We start from the raw sequence: 17,247 nt of genomic DNA, 5'->3' as shown, positions 1-17,247 counted from the left end.
GAGGCCACACCTGGCGTGCTGTGTCCGGTTCTGGGCTCCTCAGTGCAAGAGGACATAGTGGAGGGTCCAAGGAAGGGCCATGAAGACAATGAAGGGACTGGAGTACCTCTCATGAGGAAAGACCGAGAGAGCTGGGACTGTTCAGCCTGGGCAAGGGAAGACTCAGGGGGATGTTACCGATGTATATAAACACCTGAAGGGAGGGTGTAAAGAAGAGGGAGCCAGACTCTTCTCAGCAGTGCGCAGTGACACGACAAGCGGCAATGGGCACACACTGAAGCACAGGAGGTTCCCTCCTAGCACGAGGAAACACTTTTTCACCGAGGGCGGCTGAGCGCTGGCACAGGTGCCTGGCATGGCTGTGGGCGCTCCGTCCACGGAGACACTCCAAAGCTGCCTGGACACAGTCCTGGGCAACTGCCTCCAAGTGACCACTGAGGCCTCGGCCTGCTGAGGGTCCGGCTGGGGCAGTGGCCAAAGCCACATTCACGGGACCCCCCGAGCCCCTTCTCCAGTGGGAGTTTCTCTCATTTTTGGCTGTATGCCCCTTTCCCCACTTGTTTCACCCAGCACGGTTTGGCTTCTGTGCACCCGCTGCCCCCAGCCAGGGCGTCGTGAGACCAGGCGTTGGCCGGGCTGAGGCAACGGCGGCGGTGAGGAGGGGATCCCCCCGGACCCCCCCACAGATGTCCCCAGCCCCGTCGTGCTCCCGGCAGGGGTCGGGGCCGGGGCGCGAACCCCGGAAGCCTCGGACGTGCGCGCCGTCACGCGCCCCTCGGCAGGGCGGGCCGCGGCGAGGCGGGGAGCGGGGCGGAAGTGTCGCAGGGGCGCGCGCTGGAAGTATGGCGGTTGCCCGCTGCTTGCGGCTGTGTGGGCGTTGGCGGCTGGCGCTGCTGGGGCCTGGCTGTCGCCGCCTCTTGGCCGCAGCGGAGCCCCGGCGGCCTGGCGGGGGGCGACGCGCTGGAGGACGGCAGCGGCGGGGGGCGGCAGCGGCAGCGGCGGGGCGGACGCCGGCGGGGCCGTGCCGGGCCGGTCATGAAGGCGCTGACGCCGCTGCTCGTCCCGGAGCATTTCCCCAACGTCCCTCTCATCGCCGGGACGCGCAACCCCGTCTTCCCGCGCTTCATCAAAATCATCGAGGTGAGGCGGGGAGGGGAGAGCGGGGCCGTCGTGGGGCGGGTGGTGGGGGGGCCGGGGGGCCGTCGTGGGGCGGCTTTGCCTGCCCTTGGCCGAGAGCCCCTCAAGGGGGGGCGGCAGTTTTTCGGCCGGGGTTTTCTGGTGGGCGGCGTAACCGCCCTTGACCGTGGGCGCAGGGGCATGATCTCCTTTCCCGGCTTCTGGTAATACGGGGCGACCTTTTCTCCTCAAAGCCACGGTTTGTCTTTACAGATTTCTTTTAATTGCAGAGTACTGGGGAGGGTAGCAAGGTGTGTAACGCTGTACAGCCTCCTGCTTCTTGGTGTTTGTTTCAAACTAGGTAGCTTGGCCATATCGGAATAGTGGTTTCTTTTGGGATAGTTACGGGCTTTGAGTTTCATAAGCATTGCATCAGTGTCAGTAATGCCGCTTCAAACAGGGAAGGTCAGTGATTCATGCAGAAACTCTTTAAGAGTTTGCTGTCTTCTCTGTGTTCTTTTTCTGAAGGTTAAGCAAATGTGTCCTTGGTTTAGTTTCATGGGCTTGTGTCAGCACCAAGAACAATATTTGTGAAAGCAGAAAACTGAGCTACAAGAAGAAAGCATGAGTTCAGTGTAGAGCAACAGTGCTATGGCGGGAGAGGGGGCTGAGAGATGGGGATAGTAATCTCAAAATTTCCGAGTGTGATCTGCACTTCTATATGTGTTTTCAAGAGCTATAAATTTAATCTTTGATACGTGACTTGAACTCACAGGCCAGAAATACTTTTTCCTATTGAAATGCAACAATTTTGGAACAAGTACTCATATTTTTGCTCCTCACTAGTATTTACACTATCTGATTTTGGATTAAATGTAATAAGAACTGAACCAGTAGTTTCCTATTCCTGTACTGTTATTTGTCATAAAGTTATTTTACAATAGTCTTTTTTTTTTTTTTGCATGTCCAAATCTAACATGTGCAACTTGTAGTGTCTTTCTAGATGTGTTGGGGGAAGGAGAAGATTATATATTATTATAATCATAGAATTGTTAAGGTTGGAAAAGACCCTTAAGATCATCGAGTCCAACCGCTAACTTATCACTACCAAGGCCACCACTAAACCATATCCTCAAGCACCACGTCTACCCTTCTTTTAAATGCCTCCAGGGATGGAGGCTCAACCACCTCCCTGGGCAGCCTGTTCCAATGTTTGACAACCCTTTCGGTGAAGAAGTTTTTCCTAATATCCAACCTAAACTTCCCCTGGCGCAGCTTGAGGCTATTTCCCCTCATCCTATCGCTTGTTACTAGGGAGAAGAGACTGACCCCTGCCTCGCTACAACCTCCTTTCAGGTAGTTGTAGAGAGCGACAAGGTCTCCCCTCAGCCTCCTCTTCTCCAGACTAAACAACCCCAATTCCCTCAGCTGTTCCTCATAAGACTTGTTCTCCAGACCCTTCACCAACTTCATTGCCCTTCTCTGGACACGCTCCAGCACCTCGATGTCCTTCTTGTAGTGAGGGGCCCAAAACTGAACACAGTACTCGAGGTGCGGCCTCACCAGTGCCGAGTACAGGGGCACTATCACCTCCCTGCTCCTGCTGGCCACGCTATTCCTGATACAAGCCAGGATGCCATTGGCCTTCTTGGCCGCCTGAGCACACTGCTGGCTCATGTTCAGGCGGCTGTCAACCAACACCCCCAGGTCCTTTTCCTCCAGGCAGCTCTCCAGCCACTCCTCCCCAAGCCTGTAGCGTTGCATGGGGTTGTCGTGACCCAAGTGCAGGACCCGGCACTTGGCCTTGTTGAATCTCATACCGTTGGCTCCGGCCCAACGATCCAGCCTGTCCAGGTCCCTCTGTAGGGCCTTCCTGCCCTCCAGCAGATCGACACTTCCACCCAGCTTGGTGTCACCTGCAAACTTACTGAGGGTGCACTCAATCCCCTCATCCAGATCATCAATGAAGACATTGAACAGGACCGGCCCCAACACTGAGCCCTGGGGAACACCACTCGTGACAGGCCGCCAACTGGATTTGACTCCATTCACCACCACTCTCTAGGCTCGGCCATCCAGCCAGTTTTTAACCCAGCGCAGAGTGCACTTGTCCAAGCTGTGAGCAGCCAGCTTCTCCAGGAGAATGCTGTGGGAGACAGTGTCAAAGGCCTTACTAAAGTCCAAGTAGACAACGTCCACAGCCTTCCCCTCATCCACTAAGCAGGTCACCAGTTTAGTGAGGCAGGACCTCCCTTTCATAAACCCATGCTGGCTGAGCCCGATCCCCTGGTTGTCCCGCACATGTGCTGTGTAATGGCATTCAAGATGATCTGCTCCATGACCTTTCCTGGCACCGAGGTCAGGCTGACAGGCCTGTAGTGCCCCGGATTCTCCTTCCAACCCTTCTTGTAGAGGGGTGTCACATTTGCTAGTTTCCAGTCATCTGGGACCTCCCTGGTTGACCAGGACTGCTGATAAATGATGGAGAGTGGCTTGGCAAGCTCCTCTGCCAGCTCCCTCAGTATCCTCGGGTGGATCCCATCTGGCCCCATGGACTTGTGAACATCAAGATCTTTAGGCACGCAATCATATGACAATTTTGTGTGTAAGTCATTAATTTCAATGCACAGGTTAACAGTATCATACATTAAGATATCTGTTAAATGCTCTCTCTTATCCTGCGAATTCATTGTGCTTCTGTTTAATACTTTATTTCCTGACAACATGAAGTCTCTACAGTCAATATGGAATTACTAATTTTCTTCTTTCTGTTGATGTCTGTGACACTGGCAAGCATAGTTTTACTGGACGTTGTGCAAAATGAAAATAGGTGTGCCAAGATTAGAATAGGCCAACAACAGTGGTTTTGCTCATGCTGCTCTGTCAAGGCCAAGCTGTTTGTTATCAAAAGTGTTGAGCAGTGCAGCTTATGTCCATCACTTTGAAAGAACACTCCGTGGTCGGCAACATGACTTCATGCAACAGCAAAGTTAACAAGGAGGTGTTTTCTCGGTGACTGAGGGTTCTGCCTGCTATGATAACAATTACAGTGGTGTGGGAGATCTGCCAGGGACAGATGTGTGGCATCCAGGGAGCACAGGGGAGTAAGAAAGTCAAGCAGGAAGAAATACTGGCTGGGACTCAAAGCAGGGACTTGGGTAGGCTGGTGGGTGCAGGAGAGGATTTAAACTAGGGTGGGTGGGCAGAATTCAGGCAATTGATGGGGAAGATTGGACTAGCTCCCCAGTAGGAGTGGAGAGCTGGGACATACAGGTAGGGAAGGGGAAGGGAACAGTGATAGCAACAGAAACTCTCATAAAGTGTTCAAGTGACTGAGAGGTTTCTTGCTCGTAAGACTTGTACAGATTAGGCCTAGTTTCTCCCCCTGTCTTCAAGCTTGTCTTACGTACTCAGTGACTCATTTTAAATACTCAAATTTCAAGTTTCTCTAATATTCCCCTGCTTCCAATTTGCTGTCCCCTAATGAGGGCGAGACTAGAAAAATCCAAGATTAGACTTCATAATTCAGTCATAGGGTTTTACCATGCCTGGCCTTACACACTGAGGGTGCAAAGCCTATGGAATACCCACCTCTGACTTCATACCTATTGTTGTCCTAGGTAAAAAATAAGAAGCTGGTTGAGCTGCTGAGGAGGAAAGTTCGTTTTGCCCAGCCTTATGCTGGTGTTTTCCTTAAAAAGGATGATAAGTTAGTCGTTTCTCTTGATCTTCTTAAAAATAAGCTATTTCCATGGCTAGGCTGCATTTACACTAAAAGCTATGATCTGAAATTCCCTGCCTTGGATAGCATTACAGAAATTGTGTATAGGCTTGGGCCATCCTCTTACTGTGACAGTTTTCATTGCCACCACCAGCTCTGCGAGGAACTTGGGGCTTGCTTTAGAAAAGGCTGTTGTTATTTGGGAGGGAGATGAGCCATCCAGGTAGTTGGATGATTTGGAAAGGGGCTATGTGGTGGTAACGGTGGGGATAAAGTGAAGGATCTTTGCTCCTGCGTCCAGTTTAAAGTTCTGCAACCAATGATTGTTTCTTTCTTTTTTTAAATCTTACCTGCTTTCTCAAGATTCTGAATATCTACTCCAATTTTTTTTTCTCAATAGCAATAAATCTGATGTGGTGGAGGATCTGAATGAAATCTACCAGATGGGAACTTTTGTACAGATTCATGAAATGCAGGACCTTGGAGACAAGTTGCATATGATAGTCATGGGACACCGGAGGCAAGTATTGTACTTTCACTGCGTCTCACCAGACTTCCTTGTAAACAGATGCCTTTATTGTTTTCACCATGTATATGGATTTTTGTACACAACTCTTGTATGGCGAGCTTTTGCTTTGTTACTACCAGGTAACCTGATAGTGCTCCGGTGCTCCAGCCCCAATATTCTGAGCGCTATTACAGATGCGACAGGTTAGCCCCCAAAAGGAAGAGCTAAGGCCAGGTTGGGTGGGTCTCTGAGCAGTGTGGTGTAGTGGAAGGTGTCCCTGCCCATGGCTGGGGGGTTGGAACTAGATGGTCCTTTCCAACCCAAACCGTTCTGTGGTCATTCTCGTTTAACCGTAATGTGACGCAGGCAAGCATTCATTAAGCTGAAGTGTAGCAGTTTCTTTGACAAGTGCAGCAAGGTTTAGTAATGGTGAAGGAAATTCTCTGGAACTAATTCAAGCCAGTATTTTTTGCTTAAAAAAAATGTGGTCCAGAACTGTAATTACGTCTTGTCTGCGGAACCTTGTCCCAGAACTGAATTGAAGAAGATAAAATTATTGTTGGGAATATAGATTTAGCTATTTGTGCCAGTATTAAAAGGATATTTAAAAAAGTATAAAAAAGTATTTTGAGCTAAAATTGTGGTTTTGAAAGCATTAAATTATTTTCCAGTAGAAGGGAAAATACAAGGGCAGAAACATGGTGGGGGAGACAGATTCAGAGTGGGTTTTGCTTTGAAGCATTGCTTTTTTTCCCTCCCACTTACTTTGCTTCAGTTGCATTTGTTCTGGACAGCAAAGAATGGGCAGTACTTCTCGAAGCTGAATTTGCATGAGTTTGCAAGTCAGCTCCTTCCCAAATGAAGTCTTAAGACGTCCTGCTGCACTATCAAAGCACAACCTCGTTTGATTAGATTTTGGAAATAGGCAGCTGTTGGTTTTGGTTTACTTGGAATAGAAATATTTCCCTATAACTTGGAAGGTGTGGGGAATTGGTCTTTATTTATTTGATTGAGACACAGAGCACTGGTCAGTCATGTCCACAGGGACCACACTGGATATCAGACCCGAGGAGCGCGCTGCATTCACAGGGAAAATATAGAAAAGGAAACTGTGATATCAGCAGCCAAAATAATGAAATGCAGTGTCCTGCAAGTATGGGTCCTCTCATTTCTAAATCCCTGCCTTAGCTCTCCCCATCCACCTTCTAGCATGCCTTCTGGGTCAGGGCAGCAGCTCCTGTAGTCAATCCAGAGATATTTATATGCTGACTGGCCAGCTGGCTGCTGCCAAACTCCTTTCCAGTTGTCCTGCAGTGGGATGATGTTCTACCCAGCAACTGAGTTCCACCACCAGCAACCCAGCAAATCCAGAAAATGTTTTTGAATCTAATTGTCTGAGACTCTATTCTATTGACAAGAGTAGTCAAAATTAGTCAAAAGTTGCTGGTGGCAGATAGTCGGAGTAGTTGAGGAGGTCTTATTTTTTGAAGGAGATTACATGGCAAATAAGATCTACACCCTGTGCATAACGGCAGTTATCCTGTGAGCTGGGAGTCTGCTACACCACAAGGGTTTTTTGACTCTATTCCCAGCCTAGTAAGAACTTTGCCAAAAGCTGTTGCAGTTCCTGAGTGTTTGTCCAGCACTTGTATTTAGCGGGGAAACCTTTTAAGCCAGTGGAGAGGCAAGATTTTGATCCCTTTCTGGAGAACTGTAGGTCATAATCTGTTTTGAAAACGTCTGACGTGAGGTTGCCCAAAGAGCAGGCAAAATTCAGAAAGGTTTAAAAGCAGTAACAGGGAAACTAATTTTTGGAAGGTGATTATGCCATGTCATCCTGCCTGTCCCTTTTTAGGGATTAATAATTAATTATTGTGGAATATATTGTGGGTTTGATCTCTTTCAAAATCATAATCTACAAAATCTCTTTGTGTAATAGATGAAAATTTCAAATGTCTAGGTACGGAATGACTTCAAGGTCCCGTTATACACGTGGTGTGTAATATTGAGTATTACAGTAATGGAGCACATGTGGTTTAAAGCAGGGAGATTGATCGCTGAGAACCAGAAAACTGAAATAACAGAATATTATATTCAGAATTAAAGTGAAACAGTGAGCTTCCTTTTCAGAAGAGACAAGAAGAGGGTATGAATCCACATCATAGTTGTTGGTTCATGTAGCTAGAGAAACTAGCTCTGAACAGACCTATTCACAATGATGCCTTGTTAGTTGTTCTGTTTGTGTGCTGCAACTTGTCACTGAGACGTCAGACAGTCCGTGATATTGAGCTTTGTGTGCATGTGTATTTTCACCACCATTATTTAGATTATTCTTCTTTCAATCGCTAAAAATCTGGTTTTGTAGTTCTGCAACTGGTCTAAGCTAACACAGTTTGATAAAGGTGCTCTCAGCTGCCCTTGGCCTTTCATTCGCACACCAATAGGCTAATTCGGTGGTCAGTTAACTTGATTATTACTGTTTTACTAAATCAAGCCTTATTTTGACAAAATTAACCAAAAGCTAAATCTTGTCGAAACGTGTACAACCAGTCACCTTTGTCAAAGTCTGGAATTTTAGTTTACTCAAAATGCAACTTAGACTTTCCTTTTCACCCTGAAGAGCTGAAATCACATATAACAGAGGAGAATTGATTGTAGCTGGTTTCTTTTGGCTTTCAGAATTCGTATAAACAAGCAACTAGAGGTTGAACCTGAGGAGCCTGAGAACAAACAGAAAGTTAGAAGGAAACAGAAGCGCTCTAAGAAAGAGGCTGAAGAGGAGCCTGGAGCAAAGGACCAAGCTGTGGAAGTGGTACTAGATCCTGTAGCTGCTTCCTCGCAGGAAGTTCTCATGGTAGAAGTAGAGAACGTGGTTCATGAAGATTTTCAGATCACAGAAGAGGTTAGAGTGAGTGAACAGTCACGCAAGCCTGGACTTGTCCTGTAGACTTGCATCTCCATTTCTTGCTTAAAAGGAAGAGTTCTAAAATAAGGTTCAAATTTCAGACCTCAAAAACCAGTTCCTCCTTCTCATAGTCACTGCCTGAGGAGATTACATGAAAATAATGATTTTTTCATTACAACAGCTCAATTCCTTAGAACTGGTCACTTCAAAAACTTGCTGAATGAAGAGGTTGAGCTGTGCTTAAATCTCTGTATAATATTCCTTTAGCAAACTGAGTCTTTGCTCCAAGGTGACTTGAGCAGTCAACCTGATCGTATCTTTTGGCCAAGAACTGTTAAATTTTGTGCACGCAGGAAGCCAGCCTGTAGCCTTTCTTGCCTTTCCTTGTCTCCCAGGAAGAATAACTGCCCCCCCCCCCAAGTACCACTGCAGCACACCATTGCCGAAGGGTGGCCAGGGGCTGTGTTTCTGTGCTCCCGTGCTGGAGAGGTTGGGGAATGTGATATTTGTACTGAGGCCTTGTCTGTCCTTTTCCAGTCTTTTTGTTGATTAAATCTTTGTTGTGTTCGTAGGCACTTACTGCAGAAATTGTCAAAACAATCCGGGACATCGTTGCCTTGAACCCCTTGTACAGGTATTTCCCATGCTGCCCTGCTTCGGGAGCAGCGTGGTCTCAGGCTGGAGTACGCTGAGATTATCTATTCCATTTGTCCTTTTGCTGTAATGAAGAAGAGATATTTGCTGAATTGTCACGTACAACTTTGGTTTGGGATGCAAGTATTATCCATTGTTGGAAACGGGAAGCTTTGAAAACCTGATGTGAAACTTGGATACAAGGTAGGATGATAAGTCCTATGGCAGGTGATCTGGGTCGAAGTGAAGCTCGCTGCAGTAAGTGTTGTGGTCTGATTCATGTAATATGAGCATTGTAAGAATGTTGGCATACTGGCACACAAAAATTTTATGTAACTGTTAAGAGAGCATTTCAAATATTTGGTTTTATTTATTAGCGATCGTTTATCAAGTGATTTATGTGTTTGTTACTGAGTATTGGCTTAGTCAAATTTTAAAAAAATAGTTATTTTTGCTATGAAACTGAGCTGTGTTTCATTTCTTTACTCTGTCATAAAAAGTAAATAACTCTATAAGGAGTTACGAATGTAAAAGTTTACTGATCGTTTTGGGTCTTATTACCATTTTTTCAGGGAGTCTGTACTTCAGATGATGCAGGCTGGACAACATGTGGTAGATAACCCTATCTATCTGAGTGACATGGGTGCAGCACTAACAGGGGCAGAGTCACAAGAACTTCAAGACATCTTGGAAGAAACCAGTGTAAGATGAAGCTTTTTAACTAAAGTTATGCTAACTGAATCAAAAGTATGTCTGTTATCTGTCATAGTTTCGTTACCAGCCTCAGTAGAGAGAGGACTTCAGTACTATGTTTGATGGTAGGTTAATATCAGTGACTAGGTTCTTGTTGAAGGATACAGTAAGTTGTTAATAACTTGCCTAAGGGAAAGGCTGAATGCTCTGAATCTTTGGTAGCAAATAATTATTTAGCGCATTGGTTGCATGCTGTAGAATTGCTATGTGGTTTGTCTTTTTACATCTCCAGGTGCTGGGGAGTTCTCCCAGACAACCTGTTGGGAGCTTTTTATTCTCCCTTTCTCCCAGGGAGTTGCCAAGTGTCTGAAAACTCATTTTGTGTCTATTGTTTCCAGATTCCCAAACGGCTTTACAAAGCCTTTTCCCTTCTAAAGAAGGAATATGAGCTGAGCAAACTTCAGCAGCATCTTGGAAGGGAGGTAAGTTTTTCAAGTAACACATACCTTGTGTGTATTTGTATCATGTCCACCACTGTGATGCTTAGCACGTCCAGTGAAGAATTTTAAAGCAAGACAACAGTACACACTCTAAGAGGAAGTTGTTTTAGAGTTAAGATCTGCTAGTTTTCTTCCATTAGAAATTAGATTTTTCGTGCGTGTTGTAAAAGTAACAAGATGTGAGGCCACGGCATCTGCTGTTAAACTGCGTCCAAGTTGTAATTTCATGCCAATCCTAGAGGACTGCAGTTTTCCAAGCATCTGTGTGAAAATATACAGCATAATATTATGTATAGCACATAATAGTGTAAATAGCACAATGCTATTTTAAAAGACCCTCTGCTAACCACTGTGAACTGACTTATAGGTTTTAATCAGAAAACAATAACTGCATCAAAATGGTAAGTAAGTATATGAAGTACAGAGACTTGTGTATACAGAGTCAAAAGTTCCTGGGTTTATTAACTCCCAATAATTGGGGCTTTAAAAATTCATGTTAAGTGCAAAATGCTTTTGGACCGGGGTAGGGATTGTTGGAGGCTTCTTAAGCAAATTGGACACATGCAGTCTGTGGGACCAGATGGGATGCATCCAAGGATGCTGAGAGGGCTTATCAGTGTCATTGTTTTGTTGTCTCAATCATCTTTAAAACACTGTGGTGATTGGGGAGGTTCCTGGTAAGTGGGGAAAAAGGTAAATGCCATATACATCTTCAAGAAAGAGAATCGGGGAGACTACAGACATGTTAGCCTGCCCTCAGTCCCTGGGAGGATTATGGGGAAAATCCTTCTGGAAGCCCTGTACAGGCAAATGAAGGAGGACATGGTTTGGAAGGGCCAGAGGGATTTTCCAAGAGCAAACTGTGCCTCATGAACCTGATTGCCTTCTCCGATAAGAAGGCCTAGAGCGCAAAGGGAGAACAGTGACTGTTGTATACCTTGACATTAGCAAGGCCTTTGTTGTGGGCAGCCATGGTATTCTTATGACCAAACTGGGATGTTACAGACTGGAAGGATGTAGTACAAGGTGGGTGAAAAAACTGGCTAGACTACTGGGCAGGAAGGGTTGTGATCAACACTATAAAGGCTAACTGGAGCTACCTACTAGTGGTGTCTCTCAGGGAGTCAGTAAGAACCTACTCAAGTTCAGCAAAGAAATTAAGAGTCCCACACCTGGGCTGGAGTAACCCTGTGCAACAGGACAGGCTGGCTGCCAACTGGATGGAAAATATCTTTGCAGAAAAGGACTTTGAGGCCCCCCACGTACCAGGTAGCTGACCATGAATTAGCAGTCTGGCCTTGTGGCAAGGAAGGCCAGCTGCGTACTGGGCTCTGTTTGCAGTTGTGTAGACAGCAGATCGAGAGAAGTGGTTATTCCCTTCTATTTGGCACTAGAGAAATCACATCTGGCTTAGTCTGCCAATCTTTTGGTCTCCCCAGCATAAACAAAACATTGAAGTACTGAATCATGGCCAGTGGAGGCCACTGAGATGTGGAGGCAGCTGGACGGTGTCATAGAGTCATTTTTTATATTGGAACATGCTGCAAATGACTTCAGAGTAGTATTTTCAGTTGCTGAGAAGGTCATAACTGAGAAGTATTTGGAAGCATTTGATGTTTGATGGGTTGTGCCAGGAACAGAATAGTTACTGTGTTCGTTGCTGTATCTAGGTTGAGGAGAAGATTAAGCAAACACACCGCAAATACCTTCTCCAAGAGCAATTGAAGATCATTAAGAAAGAGCTAGGTCTGGAAAAAGAGGACAAGGATGCTATAGAAATTTCGTGAGCGACTGAAGGAGCTGGTAGTGCCAAAACACATCATGGATGTGATTGACGAAGAGTTGAACAAGCTGGGCTTGCTGGATAATCACTCCTCAGAATTCAAGTGAGTGTATGGCTTTGTCCTCTGCTGTCAGGGTTAGTTGGGAGAATGAGGGAAATCAATACAATTCTGTGGAGCTTTTACCTTAAGAGCTTCTTTTCTCTTTTTGTCATAGTTGTTTTCCCTAATGTAGCATGTGATCACGTCCTAGCTATTTCTAGGATTGTTCTCCAAATCTCCTGTTTTACTGTATTTGCCTCTCTTGATCATTTTAGGTCTTTTCTTGCAGCCTAATGCTGTGGATACGAACCGTGTGGTTCCTTACCCTTCGTGAAATGTGCAGTGATTCCTTCGACCCTTAATTTTGGCTCTTCTCTCTTGTACTTAGGTGTTTTCATTAGATGTGAGAGAAGCGAAGCTAGTTGCTAACACATGACGCTGGCTAAGCTACCTGAGGTGGTCCCTGAAGCGTTGGGGCAGGGTTGAAATTGCAGAGGAGTGAATAGCTTATACCACGTAATCCGTGACATGGATTGTCAGAAACTGAGCTTGCTTCAAACATTTCTTGTCTGCTGAGGCAATATGTGCTAGAAAATACAGTGGTCAGTGGACTCGTCAGCACTTTAATGTCCTGGATCTTTGCTTCCAAAACAAAATATCTTTTATGGAGTAAAAGACTGTGTTTGAGGGCAGACGTGTCATTTGGATGAGAAATATCTTGATAATCATATGCTGGGAGGAGGGAGGAAGCTAGGGAAGACGCACTGGGCTTCACAGCCAGCATAGTGCCTTTCCCTTTCCCTCAGAGTAATAACAGTGGTTGCAACTACCTGAAAGGAGGCTGTAGCGAGGTGGGTGTTGGTCTCTTCTCCCAAGTCACTAGTGACAAGACGAGAGGAAACGGCCTCAAGCTACATCAGGGGAGGTTTAGATTGGGTATTAGGGAAAATCTCTTCACTGCAAGAGTGGTCAGGCATTGGAACAGGCTGCTCAGAGAGGTGGGGGAGTCACCATCCCTGGGGGTATTTAAAAGATGTGTAGACGTGGCACTTCAGGGCATGGTTTAGGAGACATGGTAGTGTTGGGTTGATGGTTGGACTTGATGGTCCTAGAGGTCTTTTCCAATCTTAATGATTCTGTGATTCTAAGATGGCAAAGGAAGTACTTGAGAGAAAAAAGCCAAAGCTCTGTTGGTGTGGTGGTCCCCGTAGAGTGAATCCTGGAACCAGCCAGCCAACATGGGAAGGCCGTGCTTCTCTGTGTTCACAACAGTGCACAATTTGCTATTTACTGCATCTTGCAGACCTCCCTGTACATTTGAATCCCTGATCTGAGTGTGCAGAGGTTTAGAACAGATGAGTGCTGCTTTTATGCACTGGTGCTCTCCTCAGTAGCAGTCTGTTTAACTGATTATCTCAACCGTTAGCTGCTGCACTAACATCCTTATCTCCCAGTCTTAAATCCTTCTCTGTCGTGTTGTACATCCAGCTGTTTTTCCTTGCTTCTGATCCAGGAATTGTTCTTTATGTTCTTGATCCACTGGGGAAACCGAGAAAACTGTTTTTTTATCTTTAAGTTTTGTGACCTGATCGAAACAGTTGACAGTAGTGCAGAGCTTGACAAGCAGGACTGCTTGTCTTCAGACAGGAACCAGCTGCACACCAAAAAATCATACAGGGAACTTGTGTGCAGAAATCTAGGTCTTTGCATAGTATGTTGGAGGTTCTTTGTCTCAGGAAAGCAAAAACTGGGGGAAGGAACAAGGGGATGAAGACCATAATGAAAGGTTAGCAATGACTGCCCAGATAATGATGTTCTTTTCATAGTCTCCCTTCCACGAGTAGTTTATATCTGACTTGTTCTGGATGAGGTTGTTTTGGAAGGCAGTGGAGGATGGCATGAGCTGGTTGTTGTCAAATCACTCTCATTTGTGTTTCTGTTAGTGTTACACGGAACTACTTGGACTGGCTGACATCTACCCTGTGGGGTAAGTGTAGCAAGGAAAACCTGGAGCTGACCAGAGCCTGAGCAGTTCTGGAGGAGGATCATTATGGAATGGATGACGTCAAGAAGCGAATTCTGGTAATGCGGGAATAGGCAGTGTGTTCCATTTCACACACTGCTTGGCGGGAATAGGCAGTGTGTTCCGTTTCACACACTGCTTAGCATCAGGCATTTTGGTTGTGTTTCAGACTGCAGCTCTCCATTGAATTTGTGTTAATTCGTGGATCAAACAGAAAGCTGAATCAAAGAACAGAATGTTCTGGTGATCAGTTAATGTGTTTAATTACTCGTGGCAATGAATGTCATATTCTGATTTCACATAGCAATGTACTGTTTTCCTACTTAAAGCTGAGCAAGTGAATAAGTGTCCAAGGGAAGCAGTCTCTGGATTTTAATTCATTCAGAGATTATTAAAATGTTTCCGCTTGACTGGCAAAGTTACTGGCTTTTCAAAACACACTGAACCTCTACTCACGCCTCTAAAATTAAGAGGGGGGAGGTTAGCGAAGATGCATGTTTGCCTCACAGACTTTACCTATCTCCAGAGTTGTGCTGACTGCTGAAGGGTTTATAGTCTATGCAATAAAGCCCTCATAGAACCAGACAGGGTGGTTTTCAGTACTGCCTTGTTCCACAACTTCTGTCACTTTTGCCTGAGGATGTCCCACCTGTGCTTGCTGTGGTTAGGGAAGCTGTTTTAGGTAAGAGTAGGTATTTGCAACAGGTTGCAACAACTTCAACAACTTGCTGTGGGAGCTGCCTTCCTTTCCAGGGGACAGAAATAGGCTCCTCCTTGTAGCCAGCCAATGCTTTCAAGCAGTGAAAGACAATCCTAGTGCTGGCAGGATTTGTATCGTACTGGGCAAGTGCATGAAAGGGAAAGTGGGGGGGAGACAGCTGCAGATACTGGCTTTGCATTAACAAATTGTGGTGGGAGCTTAGCAGATCTGGTGAAGCTGTTGAGTGTAGTTGGCCTTCAACGTGGCCATTTCCTTCTGAAGAGCGTAGTAAGGCGGTTTCTCTTGCTGTTCCCACAAGCTGTATATAGCTGAGTTTTGTTACCCTGGGGACAGCACTGATGGTACTTAGGCCACCTCAGTAGTCGTTGTGCACAGGAACAGTGTAGGCATCTCCTAAGCTAACAGTACAATGTCATTATATATAATGAATAGTAAATTCTTAGACATCCTGGGATTTTGCTTTTATTAAATTACTTTGTTCCTGTCTCTTCTAGAAGAAGATAAAGGTTGTGAAGTATCTCCTCGCTGGCAGCCAAAGGGGGCTTCTTTCCCTAGTAGTGCCCAAGACTTGTGACTAAATCTCGCAATCTCATTTATTATTTTGAATGATTTATGGTAAGCCTATTGTTGCACACTTGCAAGCAGATAACCCCTTCTGGGTATCAGTCCCTTATGTTGCTTGTCAGCACTATTCATGCTGACTAGGCCCAGCCTTTATATGGAAATAGACGGAGTTGCATCATACAAGTCTGTGGTTTTGATTATTGATGTGATTAATACCACACAGAGGAGATTCCCCAGTTGCAGCAATGCAAGCGAGGCTGATGGTTTTAAGGTAGTGAGAAATATCCATGCAGGTTTAAGCCTTAATTAGGTTGGTGCTATTGTCCTTGTATAGCATTGCTGTGGAGTTCAGTGCTGTAGGTGGAAGAGTTCAAGGCTCATCTTTCTAAATAACTAGCGTGTTACAGGGGAACCACATCTCTGCCCACTGGCACAGTGATTTCCCACTGTAAATGTATGAGCAGTTGAGACTTCAGTTCTGAACTGTGATCTTTTGATTTCTCAATGGGTGAGTGTCATGGTTTCAGCTGGGATAGAGTTAATTTTCTTCACTCTAGCTGGTATAGTGCTGTGCTTTGAAATTAGCATGGGAAAAAAAACCTGTTGAGATAACACACAGATGTTTAGGCTGTTGCTGGGTAGCGCTTATACTAGTCAAGGACATGTCTAGCCTCCCATGCTCTGCTGGGTGCACAAGAAGCTGGGAGGGGAGGGGGCACAGCTAAGAGAGCGGATTCAAACTGACCAAAGGGATATTCCATATCATGTAACGTCATGCCCAGTATGCTACCTGGGAGGGGCTGGCCGGGGGAGGGGGGAAGCAATCGCGGCTCGGGGACGGGCAGCGTCGGTCGGCGGGTGGTGAGCGGTTGTATCGTTTGTGTTTCTGCGTTTTTTTTCCCTGTTTTCCCTTTCCCTTCCTTTTCCCTTTTATTATATTCACATTATTGTCATTATTATCATAATCATTTATCATTATCATTTTATTGTAATCATTAAACTGTGCTTATCTCAACCCACAAGTTCTTTTGCTCGTCTGATTCTCTTCCCCATCCCACAGGGGTGGGGGGGTGTGAGCGAGCGGCTGCGTGGTGTTCAGTTGCCAGCTGAGGCTGAACCACAACAGTCTATTTTTGGCGCCCAACGTGGGGCCCGAAGGGTTTGAGATAATAACAGTTGCTGGTCACAGCATTGATTCATCTGCTCGCAGTATTAGTTTGTCCAGTCTTTACCATGCTGATTGTAAAGTACATGTTAAAAATTGCTGTTGGTTTTGTCAGTTTGCTGTGCTCTGCAGTGATTAGAGATATTTTGCCTAGGAGACTTGTTATTAAAACACTGGCCTTGACTGTTATCGGTTATTTAGGTTTTGCATGGAAGCCGTTACTGTACTACAGCTACCACCTCATGGAGGCAATTAGCAATTATACCTCCTCCTCTGAGGAGTTTTTTATGGAGGAAATACAGAATGGCACCATAGCTACCATCTTATGTAATGCCTCCTCCTTCATTACAACAACTTTTCAGTATCTTGAACATCCTTGTGTAGTTAAGATACATCTGTTGATATTGCTTTGGCAGGTGGTATCAGATCTGTCTAAGGTTAGTAAGCAAGTTAAGAATATAATCCAGAGATCGGTCCCAAGGCTCGATAGCTATGCGTGGCAGGGTATGTGGGAAAGTATGGGCAAATGCCTAAGACGGTGGGCACCCCCTGTGGTGTGGGACTTCACCCCTGAACAAGTGCAGAATCCTGAAAAATTAGTAGAACATTTGGAGGAAGTATGTTGTCACCCAGGCAATTCCAGAGAGATACAAATCACTGCCATGTGCTGGGGTCTGGCTTATGCCTATTGGGCCCTATTTAACACTATTCAGTACCCCCAAGGGAAAGAGAAGGGAGCTACTCCAACCCCCGTGACAAGCACTGCGGCCACTCAAACCCCCACGATAGACTCTGCAGCTACTCCAACCCCAGTGACAAGCACTGCGGCCACCCAACATGCCGCGACAGATACTGCAGCTGCTCCAACCCCAGAG

At 45.9% G+C, this 17,247-nt stretch overlaps 1 pseudogene; it reads left to right on the top strand.

Moving 5' to 3' along the window:
* Nucleotides 1-804: 804 nt before the first annotated feature.
* Nucleotides 805-17,247, top strand: part of LOC142049848 (lon protease homolog, mitochondrial-like) — a 40,824-nt pseudogene continuing 24,381 nt past the window's right edge.

This window comes from Phalacrocorax aristotelis, chromosome W (assembly GCF_949628215.1).
Source record: "Phalacrocorax aristotelis chromosome W, bGulAri2.1, whole genome shotgun sequence".
Taxonomy (NCBI): Eukaryota; Metazoa; Chordata; class Aves; order Suliformes; family Phalacrocoracidae; genus Phalacrocorax; species Phalacrocorax aristotelis.
Note: the sequence above shows the minus strand (reverse complement) of the source record. Positions and strands in the feature narration are given on the sequence as shown.